Genomic DNA, 10,557 nt, shown 5'->3' on the forward strand with positions numbered 1-10,557 from the left:
GCAATGCATTTGGCATGCAGGCAGCTGGATAAGCAGGATTATTTATGGTTCCGCGACGTGTTACCAGGCTAGCCAATGTTTTTGTGTATATCATGTATATAGCTGTGTGTGTGTGATGCGAGTACAGTGAACTAGACTGAACGCGAGAGTGCGTGTTTGAGAGGACAGCAACAAGACGACATCGATAATAACGACGATTGCGTAATCTCTACGAACGAACGATTCTTATAAACAAGTGGCGTAGATGTTCGACACTGGTAAGAAATGCAGAAATAATTAAACATGGTCCGCAACACGTTTTAGCATTTGAAGGACACCAATAAAACACATATATCAGCATTATCATTTAGGGGACACAAACAGGTGACTTGAGGGCGGAACTGTAGCACAACCCAAGCCCATGTCCTTTGATATAGACAGTTGGACGACTGGCTTGGTTCACTCCTCACTTTCCCGGAGCCGTGATGACGTTGCCATAGTGCAATTCGGTGCAACATTGTCATACTCGGACACTATGTTGACCAAGAAAGAGCAGGCCATAATGTTTGATTAAGCGGCCTCGTCACGACGAGAAGGGCCGGGGAAGACCGGTAAAGAGCTTTGGGTGGAACAGGTAGGCGCTGCGTTGCTGTACACACCATAATACACACGTTGCTGTACACACAAATACACACCAGCGGAAAACTAGCTTGCCGATCAGTGTTTGGATGGATGCAGCCACCAAGGGGTGCTCTGCCGCCGAGTTGCCGGAATCTTCTTGCACGTGCCACCTGGCTCGAGTACGTGTAGCACACAAGAATCAGAGGTGATAGTCAAATTTTCGGGTGTTCTGATGCCGAGCTGCAGGGATCTTTTTACGCGGATCTTTTATCCAACTCCAAAACAGGTCGCACACGAAAATCAGAGGCGAGACTCGAATTACGAAGCTGGAATGACGATGAAATCACCATCACGATATCACGAACACGAATATAGCCATCGGCCCAAGTTAGTGGACAACTTGGTCCATTGGGTCGGCATAAGTTCTAGTCGTGATAATAATGAGACATGACATGAATTTGTGTCATTCTTGTCATGCATGTCATGACATTATTGGCAGTCATGTCACGGTATGCCAAACAGACATGTCATTGTATGCTTTCATTCCAATCATGTTACTCATGTCATACATATCCAAAATACATCCTTAAAGAAATGCATGTCATGCCATTCGATGAAATGTTGTCGGCTCATTTATGACATTGATGTCATGGCATGCATATCATGTCATCCATGTCATGACGTGACTACCGCTCATATCAAGTCCATTTCTAGCAAGATGTCTAACTGTATATCCATGGCATGAATGAAACGATATTGGATGCATCGCATGAATGGCATGACACACATGTCATGACGTCGTTATTGTGAATGACATAAATAACATCAGTTGATGACACTGTCATCGTTTATTCATCGGATATGTATCAGGATACGTGTGACAAGGCATGCGTGCATGACACAACAAGAATGACATTGCATGTATATCTTGTCAAAAATATCATGTCATGAACACGTCATGCAATTCATAACAATAGTGTCTTGATGCGCATGTCATTCATTTGATGAAGTTTAGGTCATATCATTCATGTGAGGTGATGCGCGCATGCCACGTAAACTATAACGGATATATACAGTTATAGGAGCCACGACGGCATGATGTCATTCACACCATTTATATCATGGCACACATGCCATGAGAACTTTGGAATGCCACTGACGTCATGACATGACATGCACGTCTTGTCATTCACGTCGTGACGCACATGCAATTGACGCCATTCATGACATAAAACGTATGGAATGGAGGAGGATAAAAAGGAAGGAAGGAAAGGCAGGGAGGTTAACCAGACGCACGTCCGGTTGGCTACCCTACACTGGAGAAGGGGTTTAAGGGAAGAAAAAAAAGTGGATGGAGGGAAGAATGTGCTGTCGGTGTGAGTACATGCGGATGTCCATAACTTCACGCCTATAATCGGTCACTGAGGCCAGTCGCTTTCATGAAACGTAGCAGTAGCCGCGTCTCTTTGTATGACTGCGACGCATGCGGTCGTAGTCAGAGAATCTTAGTCTCCGAAAATGGTCTGTTATCTAATCGGTTTAACACCCTCTGAAGAACGCCGCGTTCGTTGTCATAGGGATCACAAAAACACAACACGTGCTCAATCGTATCTTCGGAGTTGCAGGTGTCTCAGTTTCGATAATGTCGGCATAATAACCATGCAGGCCGAGGAACATACTTCCTGTACAGTTTACTTTACGGTTAGTAGTCTATACCGTATACGGTAACATGTGTGCCAAGTTTTGCGAGCCGAGCCGGACCAAGCCCGTACACAGCTGCCGCAGAGTCCACGCCATGCATGCCCGCATCTCGCGTGCGTTTTAACCAAGGGACAAGTTAATAGGGAGCTTTAGTTTAGGGGACGCAAGTCGTTGGGGCCCCTAGCGCTTGGGTTCGTTTGCGTACGCAAGCAGAAACACGTTATAGATTAGTGGTGCCAAACGCAAGCCGCAGTGAGGTCGCATGCGCTTGAAGCGCCCTCAACGTCTGATCGTTGCTCCGATATCATTAAAAAAAGAAATCAAGCATATGAAATAAAGCAGATCAAAGTATTTTTATTAAACGCAGTTAATAGAGGGGTTTAGCGTGTCCGGTATTCGGGTAAACGCAGGCGGACAGCAACACGATTACGCCAGTGCCGAAAATTTACACCAGCAGCGAAGTACACTAGACTTGGTTACTGCCGCGGAGGAAGGAAACTCAGTAGAGGCCCTGACGTCACTCTTTGTGAAGCTAAAGTGAAGCCGGAAGTTGGCGTTGCTCGTGGCGTTGCTCCGCCTATCGGGCCAGCTTTCCTCTCTTTACATTTCTCGCGAAACCGTGTCGCGCTGCGCGCAAAGGGGCTGCTCGGACGCGCACTCTCCGCAGCAATATTAAACAATCGCGATGTCTAATTGCATTACCGTTCCCGAAGTCATGTTGAAAGAAGTTCATAATGAACTTCGCAAATTTGGCCCTGAGGTCGAATCGGCCGCTTTTACCGGCTTTTATTAAAATAATCATGCCTTATAAGGCTTGCCAACTGAACTGTTCTCATCAACCGCAGGTACCGGCCGCTGCTCAGTTCTTGCGTGTTTTTAAAAGAAGGTCACCTTTATCGCTGCGTTCTACTTGCTTTTCTCAGCTTGGGCTTCCTGGGGCTCCCAGACGGACTTGCGAGCTAGACGTCTGGCAATACGCAAAAAATGTACGCATTCTCACTGCACTGCAAGAACGCACTGGAGACACGTACGACACACCGACCCATTTGCGATCCATTTGGAGTTTGTGAGCACGAACACATTCTCGCTTGAGGAATCGTCGTGCTTTATTGAACAAAATTTGGGGGCGTCGCATCACTACGACAGCGCACCGACGAGGAGGCAGAATGTCATTTCTGACTCCGCGTTTAGATTCATTGAGTGTGGCCTGAGATGCCTTCTTACTACGGTAAGAAAAGCGTCACGGAACCAAAGCTTTGCGATAGTCGGCGCACAGCCCTAGTGAAAATCCTGAACTGGGAACTCAAGTGGTTACAACTGGTATTAAGTGGTTTCATCTGGTAATCAACTGGTCCCAGTTGCAATACAACTGGTACTCTACTGGGTGCCTACTGGGAAGCAAGTGGTCCCAGTTGGAGGCAAAGTGGTAACCAACTGGTTCCAGTTGGAGGCTGAGTGGAAACCAACTGGTTCCAGTTAGAGCCTAAGTGAAAGTGAAGTGGTTCCAGCTATGAGCCAACTGGGCATGTTATTTCCATGTACAGACCAGTTGGCCAGCAACTGGTCCCAGTTGGACCAAGTAGAAATCAACTGGCTCGACAGGTGGGCACCAACTGGCCATGAAATTTTCAGGTAATAGACCAGATGAGCAGTAAATGTTCCCAGTTGGTAGCCCAATGGGCGTATCGTATCACAGTTTACATGAAGCAGTTAACCTGTAACTTCACTTTATGAATCTCAAAATGGGTAGTTCTTATTCATATAATGATAGTAGTATTCTATATGCATCTAGATGGAACTGACACGTGCACTATGAAAGTTGCCATTATATGATGTTAGCATATTCGAATTGAGAAAAAGTGCATATTATTTTATTGTGAAACAAACTGCGCATTCAAGAATGCGACTTAAGTTGGACCCTGTGCTTGACTTTGACGCCTGGCATGAACGTGCCCAGGATGGTGATTGCGTTTCCTCCGGTGCATTCACGACAGGCATAACTTAAATCAAGTCAAACATGGGCTGCAACTTAACCTGCGTTCTTGAATAGAGGGGCAAGAGGGTGCGAGGTGGTGTATCTAATATTTGCAGATGAACCCGCATCGTCAAGGCCCCTGCATGCAGTTTTTCTTCTGCGGGAGCAAAGAAAAGAGTATTACAGGAGGCACAAATATTTTTTCAGTGTAATCGAAGGCTAGGTATCTGTCAAATTTAAGAAAGGGCCAGCCCTGTGTCAAGACATACATCTATATGTCTGTCCTTGTATGTGTGCCAACATATCTTTGATTAGCACCATAATTACAATCTATATTTGCAATTCATAAATAGCAACTCCTTCAGTGATTTGCCGAAAATGTTTTATTAAATAATTTTGTGAGGTTTATATGGAAGCTGTCTACACATTGAGATCACATGCTTCAGGCTGTTTATTTCATGTTTGAAAGGAAAAAAAAAAGCATGTGATGTGTTAGATGAACAGCCCAAAATTTTATTTATGTGACTACATTTATCCAAAGGCACATGGGCAGGGGTTACATGATTAAATCCATACAAAAATGTACAATGTAAAAGAGACTGTGCCTAAGTACTGTTCATACATAAGGAACAGATTACGAAAACACTGCCACTGCTTGTTCAATGCAAACATAATATATCAAAGAATAAACACTGAAAAAAAAGAAACTTGGAAGCAAAGAAAAAGAAAATGTCCAAGAAGTGTTTTAGATGGTGTTCTACCACAAATATTCATGTCACTGGTTGCAGTACCAGGTTTCTGAATGCTTCAGGGAAAACGTTATCATGGGCACAAACATCGCTTCAGGACGTTTGTTTTATTTGTTTATCCTACGTGAGAAAAAGCACTATCTTTAAGAAGTACAGCACTGACATTACCATGAAATGCATGTGGGCGGCTTTAGATATGTTCACTTTTCAGAATCAGAATCATGTTTTATTGAGCTGCTAATATGTGTAATAAAATTGAAGATATAGAAGGAGTTCATTGAGCATAAAGCTGTAGAGGGACATCCTCTCATGTAGTAGACAAAACAAATTATATTATTACCTGGCCAGGACAGGAACAAAAAACAAAAGAAACAATAATACATGAAATATCAATGCAAAATACCGCCGTGAATACACAAACAATACAAAATGATATCAACAAAGCAAACATGATCATGCAAAAAATAAAGTAGACTCTTGTACAAGGGAAGAAAAAATGAATAAACAATAACAAAGAATGCAAGTTCTAGGAGGACATGATATAGCACAACCAGGAATCCTGTATTTCCACACAAGATTCAGTCGAAGAGATAGCCTAGAATAAAGTACAGTGACCTCTGAAATGGCCCTGACAATAAGACATTCTTTTACATGCAAGTAACAAAGCGGTTCGGAATAGCTTTCAGTGAACAAGTTTATTAGTTTTCACGTTCCATGCCGTAGTGGCATACTCAAGATAAAAGAGTCGAAACATATAAATTGCAATTCATTTCCTAAGCATGCAGCATGGTTTTAAGGTCACTGATCTTACAATCTTGTTCTAGGTTAATTCTAATGATAGAATTTTATTTCACATTTATAGTCAGCGAAATATTCATGTTGTAGGAAGTAACCACACCAATAATTATTCAGTTTTCTGTGTTGAGACCTCATAAGCCACAGTAACATGTCTGAAATAAAGTTGAAAAGCGAAATATCTTCAGCATGCCACCTGGTAACTGCATCTGGCAAACAGCGTGGCAACAAAGTAGTATCGTCTCCCATAATCCTCTATGAGCAAACATCCAGATCGGTAATGTCAACAGAGCTCGGGGGACATCACAGGAAGCCCCAGAGCCACAGAACTCAAGTTGATGACATCAATGTCGAAAGGTGCTACAATGTGAAGTTGCCAGTCGCATGGTCTTTAGCGTTGTACTAAAGGATGTTTTCGGAAACTTTTATTAGTAACATTCAAAGATACCAGAGGAAGTAACACTCATTTGTTATTAACATTCAATAATTTATCCAGAGGAACTGAACAACACAAACATTGTAAGTCTTAAATGGGATGTTGTAGCTAGTTTAAACTTTGCTGAATACTCATTTCCTGAAAACCATGACATTAAATGTTCTAAGCATCACCTCCGTCGACCCACGGCGCAGGTGAAGCAGGCATTAAGCACTCCCCATATGTGGGCCGATCCAGAGGATAGTGCAATGCCCGGCCGACCCGCGGCGGAGGTGTAGTTTGTCATTAAGGGGCCCACATACACAGCTTCGCTGGTCATCCTTCTTCACAGAGTGGAAGGGCACTTCCGATTTTGTTCTGTAACAATATGTATAAAGCTCATAGCAAGCATGCCCACAGATTGTGCTTATATGTAAAGTTATTTCATAAAAAGCGAAATGTAAACAAAAGTTAAGTAAAAATTTATTACTGGGAACGATGACGAGATTGCAAAAAAACTGCATTCCATCACATTCAATCCAAAGGCATGAAGCTGTTTTATTGTCAACCTCTATGACCTTCTCCGGCATCCACTTTTGAACGCTTGAAATGCGTGTTGTGCCAAAAGAGAGATAACTAACATAGCTCTTTGATACGAAGTAAATTCTCTTTCTGTCGCTGCAGCTCACTGAGACAATATGCTGTATCTTTGCATGCATATTGTTCGGCAGTCGTACAGCTGTGCAGTCGCTTCTGTCAGCACATCACATGCTTTTTTTTCTTTCAAACATGAAATAAAGAGCCTGAAGCACCTGTGGAACTGTGGAACACATGCCCAGAGATACGAACTCTGTCATGTTCCTCAACAGGGCCAGTGATCTGCTGAGGGACCTGTGCCTCGATTAATCTACGAAGAGACACAGTGGCAAGCCTTGGCTTGCCTAAAAGGGCTAGCGATTTGTCCTTGCACATATCCCAGCACACAAAATCTTTAACTTGGCGACTTGCAGTTGCCTTGTATGCACCAACTTTGTTGGCCATTAGGACTCTGCTCATCACCTGATGAGGCACTCCCTTTGCAGAAGTAATCAATTTTTTAATCTTGCCTATTCCTGCTTCAAAAACAAAGCAAGAGTGTGTCCAAAGTGGCCCTTGCATGGTAGCACTTATTGAAAGATGTAGCAATAAATGCACATTTGATGTCATTTCTTTTTTGGAATAAAGGAATTGAACGCCAACAACAAATTGCGCAAGGCATTCTGTGCTCTGCCTTATGTCTTCAGCTGAGACAGTATCTGCAAGTAGAAGGTACACTGCTTTTACCAGCAGGCTGAAGTGCTTCATGTACTTGCCTGGCAACATTCCATCAACACACACAAGGCTGAAATATAAAAGCCACTGCTGCCACTCACTTGCCTTCCAAAACTTTCTCAGTTGAACAGATCTCGGCAGGCGTGTGATGCACTATAGTGGCTTTATGGCACACAGCCTTTGATCAACTGTCCTAACACATTGAGGTGATCCAATGTAATACGGAGCCCCAACACCAGACAACCACAACTCCATAAACTGGCGTGTCACTCCAAGCAAAACACAGTGCATGTAGTCAGGGGTGAAGCCCCACACAATATCAAATCCCGACAAGTTTATCAGTGGGGATGGCCCCTTCACTCCCTGAACATTCACTCCACTTCTGTGAGCTTCAGCCATGTCCTCAATCATTCCTTCTTTAGTCCAGTCGGGCACAGCTGTGGCGCTGACAGGATACTTGACTGTCCCTGCCAAATAAATATAAAGGAAATAAATTAAGTACAAAAGTAACCGGTAGGCAAATAAACCTTTGCTGCAATGAATAATAGATATTCCAACTTGTATTAATATTCCTGAATACATGTGACACTCCCAACAGCCACGTCAGTGCATGCTGATGTAAAGTTCCCATTAAGCTTTCAAAAAGCCTTCCTTTATTTTACTTGTATTTACACTGACCTTTGGTATTTACACTGACCTTTACTTGAGGCAAAACTACTTCGCAAAAAGAATGCTCACAACACAAATTTGTGTAGACGAAATAAGAATGCAGAAACGAAATTATAGTGGCAAACTAGTGATGGTAAAACCCATAGACAGATTAAAGTGCAGTCAGCTAGATGTTTTTGTATAAAAGTGAGTTTGCTTACCTTCAATGCACTTGCCAGGGTGCAAACACCAGCCACACCCAAAGTATCCATTATACTGGACCGTGTTCTGCATCAGAGCCCTGGCTGGGGCATCAGCCGTACCAGTGAAACAGTAGACCTGTAAAGACCGAAAAAGGAAAATAAGGTCTTTGATGTAAAAATGAGAAGCTGTCATATGGTTTTCAAATGGTGAACTTTCAATTGCAATTGAGCCCAGTTGGGATAGAGTTTCTCAGTCAAGATTGGCTCCTTTGCGCAAGCTGCGCGAGGGTGCCAACTGCGGTCCAGAATTTCTCTCCGAATCGGGCTCAATAGCGATTGCAAGTGGCCGTGTGACACTGGTGTATTACACTTGGCTCAAAAGCTTGTGTGTTGACAATTGGTCTTTTGACAACAATAACATTATTCATTGGAATAACCTAACTGAAAAAAGAATGTTATACAGCAGTCAAAATCAGATTACACAAATGGCGCTTCCAAAAAGAAAAAGAAAGCTAGTGCAACAATAAGTATTTTCAATCCCATCGTCCTTACACTTTCTAAATGTGTTTCTTCATTTTCTGGTTGTGGAATTGTGTGGAGGGATAGATGATGTGCCTTTACATTTTCTAGATGAAAATTACAAAAACAAATAGAAGGAACTACTCACTTTTGAGTGAAAGGTCTCTCCGTCACACGTCTAGTTGATCCCAGTCTCGGCGAGAGAGTCCATTTGCTTGGCAAATGCCTCCAGCACCAATGTCATATCTGGATGGCACTGGCCGTACCACAGCATGGCAACTGTAACATTTTTGGACCGCAATCCTGCAGGCAACTCATTAACTATCGTCTGAACGGGCCATATTGAAAACTTTGACGAGTTGAAAACCGGACTTCCATCATAGTTTATCGTCATGGTCAAGTCCATAGCACCGAGACCGAGATCCTTGCGTTGCTGCTGATACAAACTTCCGTCTGTAATGTCTGACACGAAGGCGTCCTCTGAACGATGTGACAGTACATCTAAAGAGTTTGTGAGCGCCCTGAAAATTTTTTCAGATGATAGAATTGAAGCGATCTGCTGCCCCATGGGAAGACTGACAAAGAAACTTCCTTGCGCCGTAAGGGTATCTCCTGTATACAGCTGTTTGCACTGCGCACATGTTGCTTTCATTTCTTTCCTTTTCTTGAGGTCTCCGTCACATTCGCCAAGAAGGCACACACATTCAGGACAGTAGAAATGAAAGACCATGCTTTCAGTCGAGATCCCCGCAAACTTCTTGAAAAGGAACTTCGTGTCTGGGAGATCGTTTATTTTCAGTAAAATACTGACTAGCTTCATCAAGTGCGCTAGTTGTGTCCACGATAAATCAAAGTTGACCGCTAAGTCCATGACTAGGGTCACGATGTCTTCTGCCGAGAAATCGGAGCTTAGACTAAGAAATGACTGGAAGCCGTTATCTTCACCTTCACGATTTTCATTTGCGTTCTGTGCATGGCGTTCCTCGTGGACGCTCCGCCCAAAATCTTCGCACTCGTCGACTTCCTCGTTTGACCAGTCGTTCACGCAAACTGTTGAATTCCCAGCGGGTTCGTCAGCAGCAGGAACACCGTCCGACATCACGCTTTGCACTTCGCTGGTGTTCGGCACGGAGCGAGACGCCCTGTACCGCGTTGATCTCGGCAGCTCGTTCCCTTCAAATAGTGGCTCTAAATAGAGCTTGCGCCGCTTAGACATGACGGCGGCACAGGCTACAATTCTCACTGCGATATAAACATTTCGAACTTGTTAAAAAAAGAGACGAAGTGTGCGCTTGAGCTAAAATATTTGAGGCCACAACTTGCAAACTCGTGCATAGGCGCAAACGTCCTAAGATCTGGATTGCATCGGCTATGAAGCAGCTAAATTATAAAAGCGACTAAACAGCATTATATGTTTTTATTTTGATACCCAGAACCAAATCTGCGTTTAAGATTTTCACTTACTTAGGCCACCTCATTGATAATGTTATCTCTGCATATTCAGTTTGTGCGCGTAAACAAATTCATATCTCTTGGTCGGATGGCTGTGCGTGGCTGAGCTGAGCCATCCACAATCCACGCCGTTCTAGTCGTCTCCAGTCGGTAGTGTGCAGCACGGATTTTAGCACGTTGTGTACATGC

At 43.5% G+C, this 10,557-nt stretch overlaps 1 pseudogene; it reads right to left on the reverse strand.

Moving 5' to 3' along the window:
- Window positions 1–562: 562 nt before the first annotated feature.
- On the reverse strand, window positions 563–10,015 carry LOC142574706 (uncharacterized; annotated as a pseudogene).
- Between the last annotated feature and the right edge of the window lie 542 nt (window positions 10,016–10,557).

The sequence above is a fragment of the Dermacentor variabilis genome, chromosome 3 (genome assembly GCF_050947875.1).
Source record: "Dermacentor variabilis isolate Ectoservices chromosome 3, ASM5094787v1, whole genome shotgun sequence".
NCBI lineage: Eukaryota > Metazoa > Arthropoda > Arachnida > Ixodida > Ixodidae > Dermacentor > Dermacentor variabilis.